This window comes from Epinephelus moara, chromosome 9, assembly GCF_006386435.1.
Source record: "Epinephelus moara isolate mb chromosome 9, YSFRI_EMoa_1.0, whole genome shotgun sequence".
Lineage (NCBI taxonomy): Eukaryota > Metazoa > Chordata > Actinopteri > Perciformes > Serranidae > Epinephelus > Epinephelus moara.
The window spans coordinates 14,695,430-14,710,484 of NC_065514.1; the positions used below are offsets into that span (position 1 = coordinate 14,695,430).

The 15,055-nt window shown below is 41.0% G+C and overlaps 1 protein-coding gene across 2 annotated transcripts in view; it reads right to left on the bottom strand.

The window, feature by feature from the left end:
* Window positions 1-14,833, bottom strand: part of si:dkey-247m21.3 (5-hydroxytryptamine receptor 4) — a 79,016-nt gene extending 64,183 nt beyond the window's left edge. For both annotated transcript variants that reach the window (XR_007570503.1, XM_050053681.1), the window contains exon 1: window positions 14,696-14,833. The gene's annotated coding sequence lies outside the window, so the exon portion shown is untranslated. The remainder of the gene's footprint in view (window positions 1-14,695) is intronic.
* Window positions 14,834-15,055: the final 222 nt, after the last annotated feature.

A 15,055-nucleotide genomic window follows, 5' to 3' on the forward strand; every position in this document is an offset into this window, starting at 1 on the left:
ACATTAATAATCCTCCAGGACTGTAACATGCTCATGTTTAACCCAAACAATGTGTCATGTGACTGCAGTTGGTTCAGATCAAGGGCAGAACAAGTTCTCACCACAAATGAACCACACCAGAGTTCGTTTGTAACCAGACTGAAACCACCTCTTCAAGAAGGTCTCGGTCTGGTCATTTTGGTGCATAACCCAAACAATGTGTCATGTGACTGCAGTTGGTTCAGATCAAGGTCGGAACACGTTCTCACCACAAATGAACCACACCAGAGTTTGTTTGTAACCGCCACCTCTTCAAGAAGGTCTCGGTCTGGTCATTTTGGTGCACACCTGAGTGTGATTGCTGTGTTCACACCTGCCCAAACAAACCGCACTAATGGGGCAAATGAACTTGAGTTCGATTGAAGTGAACCAAACAGGGCAGGTGTGAAAGCACCCGCTTCATTTGGAGATTCCTGCATGACCTCCTGTCTAATGCATGCATGACACTCATGTTCTGTCTACTGTGCTACTATTGTGAGAGTACAAAGTGGTCTCCCATTCTCTTCTACAGTGAATCTCACACGTAATGATGGCACTTGCTCTTTTTCTTTTAGGTCTAGCAATATTTTTGGAGTGTGTCTTTAAACATTTGCCAAAGGGTGGCATGATCAGGACTCACTGATGGAGGTGTTGTTTACTCATATGTTAAGACCTGCAAACAACGCTGAACGCCAAGCTTGTTTCTCCAAATGCACTAGGAGCCCAGTGTGTGTGTGATTAAGGGTTATGTTTGTCTTTAAAGAGCCATACACACACCCTGCACGAGTTTACATTTAGCCTATCAGGTTGCTTCCAGCTGGTCCCCGACTGTGAGAAATCACAGGTGTCACCAAATTGACCAGGACTACAACTTCACTATAAATAACACCACCTCTACTCTTCTACACTTCAGTGAAAACAGGATCTGATCTTCAGAGTTTACTAGTATAAACTAGATATTTAAGTCATATTGCATTAGAAACAAGGACAGATACATCACACACTCACAGGTTCAGATGCTCTTCATCTTGATAGACCCAGAGCTTGAAAGATGACGAATGTATTTTGCCACTATTTTTACAGCCGCATAACTTAAAGAGTACAAAACAAAAAGCAGAGCCCCTGTCAGTTTAAATCAGAAATGATCAGCCAATAGCAAAAAACACCATCCGGTCTCCCTCACACAGTCACACACACACACACAGCCAAGGAGTTTAAATTCAACGATATTATGTTAAGTGAAAGCAGCATCAGGAAACACAGGAATTGGACAAATAACAAATGACTTTGCTCAAGAACCAATTGGTTTGGGACACCAGTTCAAAACCATGAAATAACTTCCCACCACCACCAGCAGCAGCCAGCACACAAACTCTTTTCTCCGGTTGAGTTGGAAAGGCCTCTTCAGTAGAGCCATGTAACACTAAACTCTCAACTGCAACCAACACACATTACATCTTACATCTGCGGTGGAAAGAGCGTTTAGAGTGTACTGAATGTCACTAAAAGCCTCTGTGGAAAAGCAATTTAAAGTGGTAATCTTCATCTTTGTTGCTCAGCGCTTGTTAATGTTGCTGTGTTTTCTTCTCTGCGGTACCCAGGGATCATCTGTCAATCAAATGAAGGTTCGCTTGCTTTGGATTCTGTCTGTGTGGCTAACACTGCTCATGCTACAAACCACGTTTGAGTTAGTAAGTGATGCCTTACTGTACAGCCAAGTTCTTCTTCAACATACAGAATATTTCACCCTCCAAATCACGATTTCTGTATCAGTTGCTCCCCCTAATATTAATATAGAATTCATGAAGTAAACTTTTCTTGCATGTCTCTAGTGAACGAAGAATCCAAAAACAGACTAAATTCTTGATGAATTTAAGTGAAAGTGGTCCACATTTAGCAACAGCAAAATCATATCAAATTATGCAGTATAATCCAAGTCTCATTTATCCAGTCGTATGCTCAGTATTTCCCAAACTGACAGCTATTTCTGCCGGGGAACTGAGGGAAAGTGGTAGTTGTCTATGCTCACTTCAAAGCCAGACTCCATTGAGAAAAACTGTCATTTTACCTCACTGAACACAGGAGCTGCTGGTCTACCACTGCCTCAATTGGTTAGTTTGTTTGTGGTATTGTGTGACTTCAGGGAATCCAAACGAACCCTTTGACCCACCAAGGTCACACAGTAACACAAACAAACTATCGATCGAGGCATTGGTAGATCAGCAGCTCCTGTGTTCAGTGAGGTAGAATGACTACTTTTGTCAATGGAGTCTGGCTTTGAGGAGAGGATTGATACGTTTGGGAAGTTTGTTTGGGAAACACTGAGCATATGACTGGATAAATGAGACTTGAATTATACAGCATCAGTTGTGTTGTTGAACGCAGCACCCTTTTACTTCAATTCATCAAGAATTTTCTCTGTTTTTGGATTCTTCGGTCACCAGGAGGATGTGAGAAAAAACATTTTTATTCACAAATTCAGCGTAAAACATGACAAATAATTAATGTACTAATGTGCATTAGGCAGTATTGTGGTGCAGTGGTTAGTATTGTCGCCTTACAGGAAGAGGGTTCCTGATTTGAACCTGGACTGGGGGGTTTGAACCCCGGAATCCCCGTGTCAGCATGGGTTTTCTCTGGCTACTCCAGCTTCCTCCCACAGTCCAAAGACATGCAGGTTAATTGGTGACTCTAAATTGACCGTAGGTGTGAATGTGAGTGTGAATGGTTGTCTGTCTCTATGTGTCAGCCCTGTGATAGTCTGGTGACCTGTCCAGGGTGTACCTGCCTCTCGCCCAATGTCAGCTGGGATAGGCTCCAACCCCCCCGGACCCCTAACAGGATAAGCTGTTATGGTAAATGAATGAATGATCATCGGGGGTCACATCTATGAATCAGATAATTGTTTTTTTCTCAGAAAAGCGATACCAGAGTGACTTTATCTATAGGTGCAGGACAAGGGGACATTTCTGCAGTGACAGCAGCGAACCTTGACCCCACAACCCTCTGAGCCATCAGCCTGGAATAGTTGCTGTAATGACAGATCATGTTGGACAAAGTCTGCTGAGAATCAACTCATTATCTCAACCCAGGGTCTAATGTAGAGCGGGGAAAGGACTGGAGATGAAAAACATGACAAGTTCTGCTCCACTTGCTGACTTCGGGTCTTTTTGAGTCCACATAAGCTCGGTAGATGTGGCATGTGATGTGCAAACAGGACGGTTAATCTGATGGGTTTGTATAAACTACCAGTGTGTGCAACAAGCAGCTGAATAACCAGGCAGCAACTGGAGACATTTTTTCCAGTTTAAAGGCCATATTTGGCAGATAAAATAAAGATTGATTTTTGGGAACATCCAGTTTCCCCTAGTTATCTAAAGCCATTAAAAACTCAGTTTCAAAAAGTGTTTACTTGAAGCTCAGTCATGAATTTCAGTCGCCTGTGAGAAAACTCCCAATGCTGGCTCCTTGAAGACTAATATCACAAATAACTGAGGATATTAAAACTGACTCATTCCTTGATTAATTATAATCTTGTTAAATTTAAAGCACTGAAGCAAAACTACTTCAAATATTGAGATGCAGAAATTATTTTCCATCACCTACAATCTTTTTTCCTGTGTGTGTGGACATGATTGCATCTGATTATACTGTACTTTCTTCATATGGACTCCAGGAAGACAAGTTGTTGCCAAGGTAACAACCAAAGGGAATCCAAATAAACAACCAACAGCATTCTGAAAGCGCAACAAGTCAACATTTTACACCCAGAAATCGTCCGTACACCTGCTGTGCGGCAAAATGAATCTGCTGCTCCAACAAGGTTGAGCAAACACAAATGAATAATGTCACCCACAATTACTGAATATTCAAAAACCCCCTTCATTTATCCTCAGTTTGAAGAGGCGCTGACTTTTCCATGCGCCCACAGGGGCGCACTAAATCACAGCTATCCTGCTGCACGCATGGCTGGAGCAAGATGCAACTCTGAGCGTCTGGAGCGTGTCCTCTGAATAAAGCTGTGTGGGTGAGGGTAATGGGCTGTGAGCGGGTAATTGAGCACACCAGGCTCGTCACAATAAGGGTGCCAGCTCGCTGGATGGAGGGGGTAAACGGAGAATGACTGCAGAATAAAGTGAGTAGCACGCAAACATGTGCATGGAAGGCAGCACACACACAAAGTTACATGTGCGCAAATGCGAAAGACAGGCAGGCTGTGGAAATAAAGCCACTACCCGCGGTCATCACCCACTCTGTGCCTCCCAGTAGGTTTAGTTAGGACTGATCAGTTTTCCACTTTCTCATAGCACCACTGTCCACATCAATATCTCCTTTCCTTCCGTGTATGTGCTGCTGGGAAATCATGCTTAAAATACCTTCAAGGAAGCAATTATATCCCAACCAGTAAAAGGGGAAAACAACAAAAAGCTTCTCCCTATAAAGATTTAACGCCAAACCAAACAACACAAATAATAAAACTGTTATTGTCAGTCTGTCGTCATTAGTTCATCCTCAGATGTGTAATGGTTAACTTGAGGCTTTGCATGGCCACCTTTACAACAAATATGAGGCTTAATGCGCAGATTCTTTTTTAATATTGATAGCATTTAATTGAAAAGTCGACTCAAGAAGAGATGAACATGTCTGAGTGACATCACCTCATCTCACCCACTTCCTTCATGAAGTAACTTGCAGCAGAATTAGAAGTTCAACAATGATCCAGTGATCTCCAACACCAGCCTGAAATGTAACTCCAGCAATCAAAGTTTAGGTTTCACTTCTGCGCACAGTGACAGCTGATAGTATCTGCTTTGAATAACTGAGCTTTGTGTTTGTTCATTGTTATGTGTGATGTTGTCACGCACACTGCTTTGATATATTTCAGGATTTACAGACCACTGGTAATCCTAGACTGCTCATACAAGAGGAAGTCAGAGAATGTAAATGAAACTGGAGAGAAAAATTCGAAGGTTCCACTTTCTGCCTGTCACAGAAACTCAGCGCAATCAGCAGAAAAAATGTTGGCATTGTGCATTCCTGCAAACCATGTATATGTTACATGAAACTAAAAATGTTGTGTTTAGGTAGGAATTAAAAACACATGGTTATGGTTGGGAAAAGGTCATGTTTTGGCTTAAAATACTTAGTTTTCGTGGCATCATTCTGGCTAGAAAGACAGCAACGTCTTGGTAAAAACAGGCGGTGGAAAAACAGGGACAGGACTCAAATAAAAACCTCCACAATTGATGCCTGAAAAGCTGCTTGTAAAACTGCTCCTTGTCACTTAAATGCAACCATTTTTGTTTTTTCTTGGTCTCAAACTGTGGTCTGCAGCTTGACAGGCATCTCATCCAGGTGGCACGCCATCCACCATCCCCTCCACCTCCAGCTGACAAAGTCATCTTATGAAAAACTCTTTTGATTCTTTTGATTGGTGGACCCTTACGGACTTATGAAATATAACTAACTTAGCTGTTAATCAGGGAATTGACACATATTCTGAGTTTATGGCAGCTTCAGAGGAAGGGTGTCACCACTTGTTTTTTCATCATGCCAGTAAATGACTGATGACTTACTGTCTTCTCTGGTGCTCATGGTTTTACTAAAATGAAATGTAGCAAGCTAACGATGTGTAGCATCTCCATATTGACACAAGTTTAAACATTTATATTTATAGATGCAATCTTAACAGCTAACTAACATTTGCTCAAGTGGTTAGTCAACAATTCGGTTTTACACATCCAAAGAACTTCTATAAAAATGAACTGCTTGGCAACCAGACCAGGCCTCTAATTGAGACAGGCCTTTATTTGTCACAATGTGTAGCCACACTGGGCTAGTTGAAGAGACAAAAGCCCCTTTTACACTGCCTGATTTTCCGCAAATGTTGGTCCGTTTTGCCGGCAATGTGCGAGCGTTTAGACACACAGAGCCGGATTGGCAAGTTGATCCGAGGTGCCCAATTTTCCACCTCGTAGGGTAGACATATTGGCGGAACCCTTTTAGTTTAAACAGACCAAGGCGGCCCTCTGCAATGGGAGTGGCTGTTGAAGACTTGTGGAAGGAGCTGTTGATGACGCTGCACGTGCGAGCCACTGGCGGTGGATAAACAGGAAACGGCTGATAGCAGGAATTAGCGAGCAGCTAGTAGCAAGAGGGAAACGCAAACCTGACAGACACTGTAAAGATGAGCAACTGGAGAGACAAGGAATTGCGCATTGCCCTCCTTGCCCTCGCTAACGAAGAGGCCATTAACCATCAGATGACGGGGACGGTGAAGGACGGGCCGACTTACGAGAGAATTGCCGAAGGACTGACCAGCCGTGGCTTCCCTCCCACGTCACTGTTTACGTCACACGCTGAGCCACACGTTTTGTTACTTGCTCACGCCCCCCATTGCCCCAAAAAAGGCTCATTCTGTATAAACAAAAGTAGGCAGGCGACATTTTGCCGCAGTCCCCGATTTTGTTTTTATACTGCCAATGCTGAAAAAGACTGATTGGGCTTTCCTGCAAATTTGCACAATTCCTGTTTAAAAAGGGCTTAAATGTTTAATTGAGACAAGGCTTTTAATTGAAGTTTTAAGGTATTCGTGATTGGCAGAATGTACATTGCCGACATTTTCTTCCAGCATCTGGCCTACTACTCATTTGTTGACGACACAAGTGCACAGTGTTTTTATCAGTACAGAGGGGAATCCCTGTTCACTAGGCTGGTACAGTGCATGCCTTCTACAAATCAATACTACTACAATACTAATACTGTCAGCACTACCTTGTGTTATGTTTTTAAGTATAAAAGAGATAACTGTCATGTGCCAGTAAAACAACAAAAAACAAACAAACATTGCACAACATTATGGCTTGCAAGAGTACTGCTGTAACAATCCAACATTCCTCCTCTACACCTAGCACACTTGTTTCGTTTACTTAGGTGTTTGTTCAGGTGAAAGTGCAGTTGTGTGTATGTCAGTGGGCGGAGTTAGACTCAGTCAATGGTTGTTTTTTCATATTGGACAAAAATAAATAGCTGCAAGTGGCTTCCTAAATGAGCTCTGATATCTTCAGTGATGCTGACTGTGTATTGGCAAATCATGAAGAACAGAAAGCTGCAAAAAATATATGTATTTTAAGGGGAGTAAGACATATTTTGTCAAGGAAAAACTTTCTGGATCTATATCACTCTAAGTTTTATCCTTTCATATATAAAACCAGTCTCTATTGCATCTTTTTATTAACAAAAACATCTTATAATGGTCACTAAATCTAGCTGGAATGCTCATACTACCCCTTTATTTCAAACTCTGGAGTCAATAAACATATTTGGCATCAATAAAATTTTAGTATTTCAATTTTTTAACATTTCACACCCCATTTCCTTTCAGTTTCCTAGTAATTAGGTCTCAGATCCACTGTTATCACACCAGATCTGTTGAGCACAGAGGTCCAGTTATATGGAGCAGCTTTACAGTCACTCCTCTTTTTTTTTTTTTTTTAATTTTTTTTACCTTAAACAACTTCTCTTGAAAGAGTACACTACCCTACTGTGTAAACAAGTCATGATACACTGCATGTAAGCAGTGTAAATATATGTAAATATAATAGTTGTTTTTCCTCCTTTCTTCTCTAGTATCTCTTATTTGGAAATTATGTTATTTTCCTGAATTCCTGTTTTCCTGTATTCTAAAAATATTAATGTCTGTTGGTAAAGTGGTAATCATAGACAGCTGCCTTTAATTTCAATGTTAGGTGTGTTCCTTTTACAATACCCCACCTATTCTACATATTTTCTGTTTTATTTCATTATATGCACAAATAAATAACTAAAGAAGAGAAAAGTCTGGATGCCTGGCACGAACATGAAGAAAAACTGCGTAATTATCCTTAAGAAAAAGTCCTGTATCCGCAACAGGACCAAAACAAAGAGCTTATATCAGTGTTGATAGCACTGTGTTGAATTTACTAATGCCCACACGATAGCTTATCTCTGCTGATAACCAAAAGGCAAAAAGTACATACGGATATGTGGCTTTGGCTGAGGTGACACTGATAATGAATAAGGCCCAGCTAGCCCTGGGAATCAGGCTAATGAGTTGGCGCCGGTACAGATGGCCTAAAATTAGCCTGTAGGCGGTGGCTCGCTCCTAAATGTCCACAGGGAGTGGTCTAATAAGGACAGGACAGTAGGTAATAGCGGGGACAAGAAGTTAACTGTTTCTGGTTCAGGGCTGATCCCCTTAAATCACTTTTTCTCTGACTATTATGCTGTTTTACCTTCGTTTGCCAGGGCGGGTTACTTGAGTACATTCACTCTCTCACAACTCCACTTTGTTTCACCTGCCTGATTCATTTACAGATGCTCATAAGGAAAGCGGCCAGAGCTGCGTATGGCTGCCAGCCACTGTTGGAATTGTCTCTTGCTTAGGCTTTCAATTTTTGGATGAGGCAGGAGCTTATTTTCTCCTAAGATAATCAAAATCAGATTTAAATTTTTATCCAGATTCAACTGTTTATGCAATAAATGCTCTAATAATGGTGAATCACTGTGACTGCTTGTTTTCACAAATTGCCTTTTATCTGGATGTTGCCAGAGGTTACACAATTGGGACTATTTATTCCTGGGAAACAACTTAAGGGAAGATGAGTGATGAGGATCTGTTGGTTCTTACCCTCGATACTGAATAGGACCAATGCTGTGTGTTTAAAGGATTACACGGTGCGGACCCCATGTAATATGTTTTTGTGCATGCGGACGAGCCAAAAGATGTTGGCAAGCTAACACTGGCTTGGACGAGATTTGCTGAGAAGAGGAGCCGTGTCAATGGAAAGCAGTGAGAGTGATTTATTACCAGAGAGGGGATTTAAACGATGGCCTAGGGAGCTGACATTAGATGACACCACTGTTTAAAAACACGACATCGCGTACGACAGCTGAGACATATGCCAGTCTAATTAAATATGAGTGATCTTTTAAATATCTGTTTATGCTTTAGAAAAACTCTGCAGGCAAACAATGAGACCAGAAGAAAATGTTGGCGTTGTATGCAAACCACAGATACACAGTGTGTTTCTTTCATATATCATATCAATGTTTCTAAAGTGACGCAGTTGTGATTATATGTATATGATTTTGTCATGAGGTTGGGATGGTGGATGGCGCGACATTGAGAGCCCCGTTTCCACCAAGCAGTACAGTTCAGTTCAGTTTGTTAACCTTTATTTCCGTTTCCACTGTGAAAAGTTGTGGATGGTACCAATGGAACCGTTCTGTACCATCTCCATTTTTGGTCCCCCCTCTGTTGGGGTACCTAGCACACAGATCTGGTACTAAAAGGTGGAGCTGTGAACACTGCAGTCTGTTGATTGGTCAATAGAGGACGGTCACTCTGCTCAGGGCTGAGTTGTGGCTGGTTTTGAGGCTCATGTAACCACTGTTCATACTGTGGAGAGTTTTATTAGTAAACTGTAACTATAAAATGAAAGGATGTTTTGCTGCCTCTCGCAGCAGCTGTAATCTCAGAAACATTATTCACTGGGCCGACTGCCGGCGACTTTTACGGTGGAACGTTACTTGTAATGTTACTCAATGCATGAGTTGATGACGTGAATCCATCAGCACACCTTAAATTTCACTGTGAAAACTTTGACCATTACTTTAGGTTTTATATGACAAACATCTTCAGTAGTAAGTGAATCTTCAAACGTTTTTATATATCAATTTTGGCCAGATTATGTGAACGGCATATATTCTAATCCTCACTCAGAGAAAAAAAAAAGCCTGGAGCGTCATTTCTGTGGGCTTTTTAATGGAGAGAGACTCTCACTGTAGCCTGCTTTATGTTGTTCTGAATGTGTCAATCTGTGTCACCGGTAATGAGGAAATACAGTGAGTGACAAAAACCCCGCCCACATTTAAGAGTCCTATTTGCGATAGAAACACTAGGGTCTAGGTACCATGTCTGAAGGGTTACTTTTCATTCCAAAGGTACCATACCAAAAGTGTTTGGTGGAAATGAGGCTTAAGGGAAGTCAGCTGCCAGGCTGCAGACCACTGTTAGAGACCAAAAACAACAAAACTTGTTTTTCAGCAAGACATCAGCAGCATTTCCCGCCACAATTGTGCCACCACAAGCGAGCATTTTAAGCCAAAACATGACAGACAAACTATGTGAAATTGGAAAAACCATCTCTCAACAGAGGAGGAGGTCTGCGACACCACCTATCCACCACCTATAATGCTGTCCTTTCATCAGCTTAACCTCTAAAAACAATAGCTGCTCACAAATGGCCTCATGTGACTGTAACGACTCCAACGACCACCGTTGCAGCAGGAGTTTCAACGACTGTCGTTGACACACCATTGGAGCACTAACGCACCAGTGACATCATTGGCCTTTCCACACCAGTTTGTCAGACTAGTTCCAGCCTAGTCAGACAAGCATGGACTGATGAAGCCTCTTGGATAAGAGGTGAAACGTCTTCTAAGACAAAACTAAGTCCAGTTGCGTTCGATCCAATTGCCTTGAGATCTCAGTAGAGGTCAGTGAATGAGACCCTAATACCACTGTCCGCTTTTGCAATTTCAGTAGCCAAGTATAAATTTTATCCAAACCTTCCTTATCCTTTGTGAAAACAACATGCTGGATGAAGTCTCGTGAAATGATCTCTGCTCACTACTATAGTATTTTTCCATGAAATGGAGCCAAATATTTTCATGTTTGCTTAACTAATGGATAACTTAATGCAGCTGTGCGCTCACAAAACAAGGTAAAGATGATGTACCTCACCAAGACTAATTAATCCAGCTCTTGTTTTTTTGTAAAGTAGTGTTAGGCAGGCTTGGTAGACTATCTGTGGAGGAGGTTAGGAGTTTAAAAAAGCCTGAAAATGCATTATCAGATGTTTTCCTGCACTTCTCTAGACCTTTACTTACAACAATACAGCAATGACTGACCTTCAATCCACTTCTACTTTGCACGTTATGCTCTTTTCACAACTTTTCAACGTCAGTTATTTGATCTCTCTCTTTATTTCCTCCTGTCATGCACACACACAAACACACCACATGCTCACATAGTGTAAACAGTCCAATCTACTGTGTATCAGAGCAGTTATCTCACTGTTGTACGGCGCAATGTTTACACTCAATTAAAAGCTTAATCAATTGAAAAGCAGCCAAATATACAGCAGCAGCTGCCCGTCCCCGCTGAAGTGCATTAGCATCAATAGGCGGCGTGTGTATATGTATGTGTATGTGCATCTGTGTGGATACATTTATAAGTGTGTGTGTGTGTGTGTGTGAGGTTCATGCCCCCAATAGACAGACTATACTGTAATAAAGTAACAAGGACGGAAGTATTGCAGTACGTCAGCACTGAAATGTCAGCAATCACTTCACAGTGTTCGGGATAATTGAACAACAGCAGACCTTTTCAAGTGTCCGACTGCCAGCAAATATTTTTTGAGACATTGACGTAAAGCAAACTTGCTAATCTCGCCATGGAAGTCTCAGCAGGTCAACAGACCCGGCTGATGCCTCTGGTCCTTTTTATCAATGGCCGATGTGGAGACACCTATTCACACATTTGTACAGTCCAGACTCGACTATTCACGTGCTGGGACTCCCTAAAACTTGGAATTCCTCCCAGGGGTCAAACATCCTGCATCACAGAGTGTTGTGTGCTTGGCAATTTCTTGTCAGTTCACATTGGTTCGTCTCATAACCTTGTGGATAAGCTTGCAAAACTGTGACCAGGAAAATTGTTGTCTACAAGAGACCTCATGCCTAACTCTAACTAAAACATAGATGACTTTTTATGTTTTGTTATCATAGATTCACAAAGATACACTTAGGTTTTTTTGCTCCTTGTACTGCTGGCACGACTGCAACCATGACTAGACTTCTCTGGATACTTTCAACTGACCATCATAGAGTTATACTGGAAAATATGTACAGGTAAATAGTGCTCAAACATATACTGACAATTAGATGTACAATATATCCTACTGATATCAGTGTGGTACCTTGCATCAGTAGATGCCCAGCCCTAACAGGTTTACGAGGCTCAAAGTCAATTTCCATGTACACAAACACCAAACAAATTACAGGAAAACATGAACAGTATATTCTGTATATGTCCTCATACTTGACATGGATCAAACTGACTGATCTCATATTGTATGCGTCTATTATTGAGTCTAGTTCCCTTAATTTTCTAAGCTTCAGAACTTCTCCTTTTTATCAAACCAAAGGAATTTAGTTTTTTTTTGTCCTGCATTCTTACAAAGGTGCATGTAGGTTGTCATATAAGCTTTCAAAGCACGAGCTGAGATGGTCACAGAGCTCACTGAAGCACACCCTGCTGTGTCCTGCAACACCACGCCCATACAGGTGACAAAACAAGTTCTTGGGAGTCCTGACGTGTGCTAGTAAACATCCTCACATGGTTCAGAAAACTAGAATACTTGACATCTTTACATCACTTTTATCTTCTCTTTATTGGCTCCCTAGCATTGTTAGATCAGACTTTAAGGTGCTTTCAATGACCTACAAAATTCCCTTCCTACCTGTCTGATCTCCTTAAAACGTATACTCCAATCAGGACTCTCTGCTCTCAGAGTAGAGTGCTCCTGACTGTCCTCAGAGATCCAAAGAAGTCACCAGGTCCCAATCCTGTTGTGCCCCCTTCCTCTGGACTAAGCTCGCTATGGACATCAAATCCAAACTCAAAACTTGTTGCCTTAACTTTCAAGCCTCAGTGAATATTATAATATAGTTTGTCCTGCCAACGACAATAATATAAATGTCTGAAAGCCACTGCATCTAACTCTGTGCTGTCCGTGTCCCACGAGCACAGCTGTGTGCCTTTCTCTGAACCATCAGCCGTCCTAGGACATTGGCTCTATCGCCTGTTTGGTTCCTCATTCCACATTTTGGATCTGGAGGAGATTCAGCCTCTCCTCTATTCTCTCTTTCTCTCCCTCTGTATGTGTTTGACTCTTCTATCTGATGTGAATGAAGTGCTTCACATTTCCTTCTTATGTGTTAGTGTGGCTCTACAGTGGTGAGCATGTGGTGCGGCTCAGGTTCTATCTGTTGAAAGCTGTTTGACATCCTCCCGGATCCATTTACTTAATATATGTTTACATTCTATGTATAATTAGGCATGTGGGTTGAACATACTGTCATTTTATCACGGTGATTTTTTTTTCTCACGGGTTACATCACATCTCCTGTATGTTTACCCATCTATACTCTCAGATGGACACACCTGTCATAAACCAGGCAATAAGACCTCCAGTTCAACTTAAGTTTAAGCACTTTTTCAGGGGCCGAGTTTTGTTAACTGAGTAGTTAAAATGAAACAAGAACACAATCTGTCTTCATTCAAAGTTCTCAACCTGAAGCCAGTGCACACTTTTAACGTCTTCATCATAAAAACTCTCCAACACTCTATACTTCTGTCTGAATAAAAGTCTCATATACAGCACATATACATTTAGTTTTCTATGGTTTAAAGAAAATAACAAATAGTAGCACTAGAAGTGGTCAAATCAGGGACATCAGCTCATTTTGAAAGGTAAATACAGTTTACAGACTAATAGTACACTCTACAAAATAACCCACTAATTCAACTTTTAAAAATTAAGGTAACAATTTGGATACGTCTTTTTAAGCAGTTCCAACTCTGACCTTACTGAGTCAATCCAATGAGTCTTTAATAATACGACAAACTCAAATATATTAGTTCAACCTAGAGGATTTGCTTTGACCTCGAAAAACATAATTAAGTTGAACCAACTTAATATTTATCCAAACGTCGTGGTGATGTTTATGGGCCAAATTATTTTATATAAGATATTCTAACTTATTTATTTTAATCCCACCCTACTCAAAAATGTCAAAAACATCTAAAAACAAGTTGTCAACTGACCAAAACACATAAATAAAACAAGCGTAAATTCTTAATATTGAAAAACTTCTATATTTCAAGCGCTATCCACTGACCCCATGAATAATTTTATAGAGTGTAGCACTACAAGTGATGAAATCAGAGAAATTTTGAAAGGTAAACACATAGTTTACAAACTCATAGTATAAAGGTGATTTGCAGTAAATGTCCTCTTAGAAGACTTAGTATGTCTAATGAACATCAAATGTAGCTCAAAGGTCATCTTTTTTTGTTTACAAATGGGCTGATATATACTATACTATACTATACTATACTATACTATACTATACTATAATACAACTAGTAGTAATTGAGTTTATGGATGAGTCAAATGGTAAATAATTATTACAAAATTAGAAACAGCCAATATTTAGCGTCTTGCATTGGAAGACTTTAAATAAAGCCAGGAGGAGAATGAATAGAAAAATGGATTCACCACTTGAATAGCCTGCTGCCATATCAGTGTCATTAAATAAATGTGACAGTGACCATTATAAAATATGTAAATCTTTATTAGTGACAATACAAAGTGAAGTAATCATTTTCAGATCTTTAAATTGTACTTAATTAAACTGTCATTATCAGAACAGTATCGCGTTTTTTCATGTTGAACTCGACACAATAAAACATGATTGTTACATTCTACAAATTCCTCTTCTAAACACAGCTTCTGTTCCTTCTGTCTGTCAGAAACTTTTGCAGAAACACTCCATGTCAGCTGCTCACCTGTGCCGGGCTCCTCGCCTCCGCTCCTCCGCTGCAGGCGCCCCAGTGCGCGCTGCTGTCTCTCATAATCCGGCTCCACACAAGAAAAGGAAAACCAAACGTACCCAGAGAGTCCGATGTGCACGAGCTGCAGATGAGTGACACGGAGCGACAGTCTGCCTCGTACCATTTAGACGGAGGGAGAGAGGCAGAGAGAGGGAGAGACACATGGAGGGAGGTGATCGAGGCTGCCATCGTGTGGCCTTATGATGCAACACAGCCTGAGACACGACCTGATATACAGACCAGGGGCCCAGAGAGAATGAACTATGGTGAAAACTCTCACTTGCATCATGTGTGTAATTTAGGGTGTATTTTATT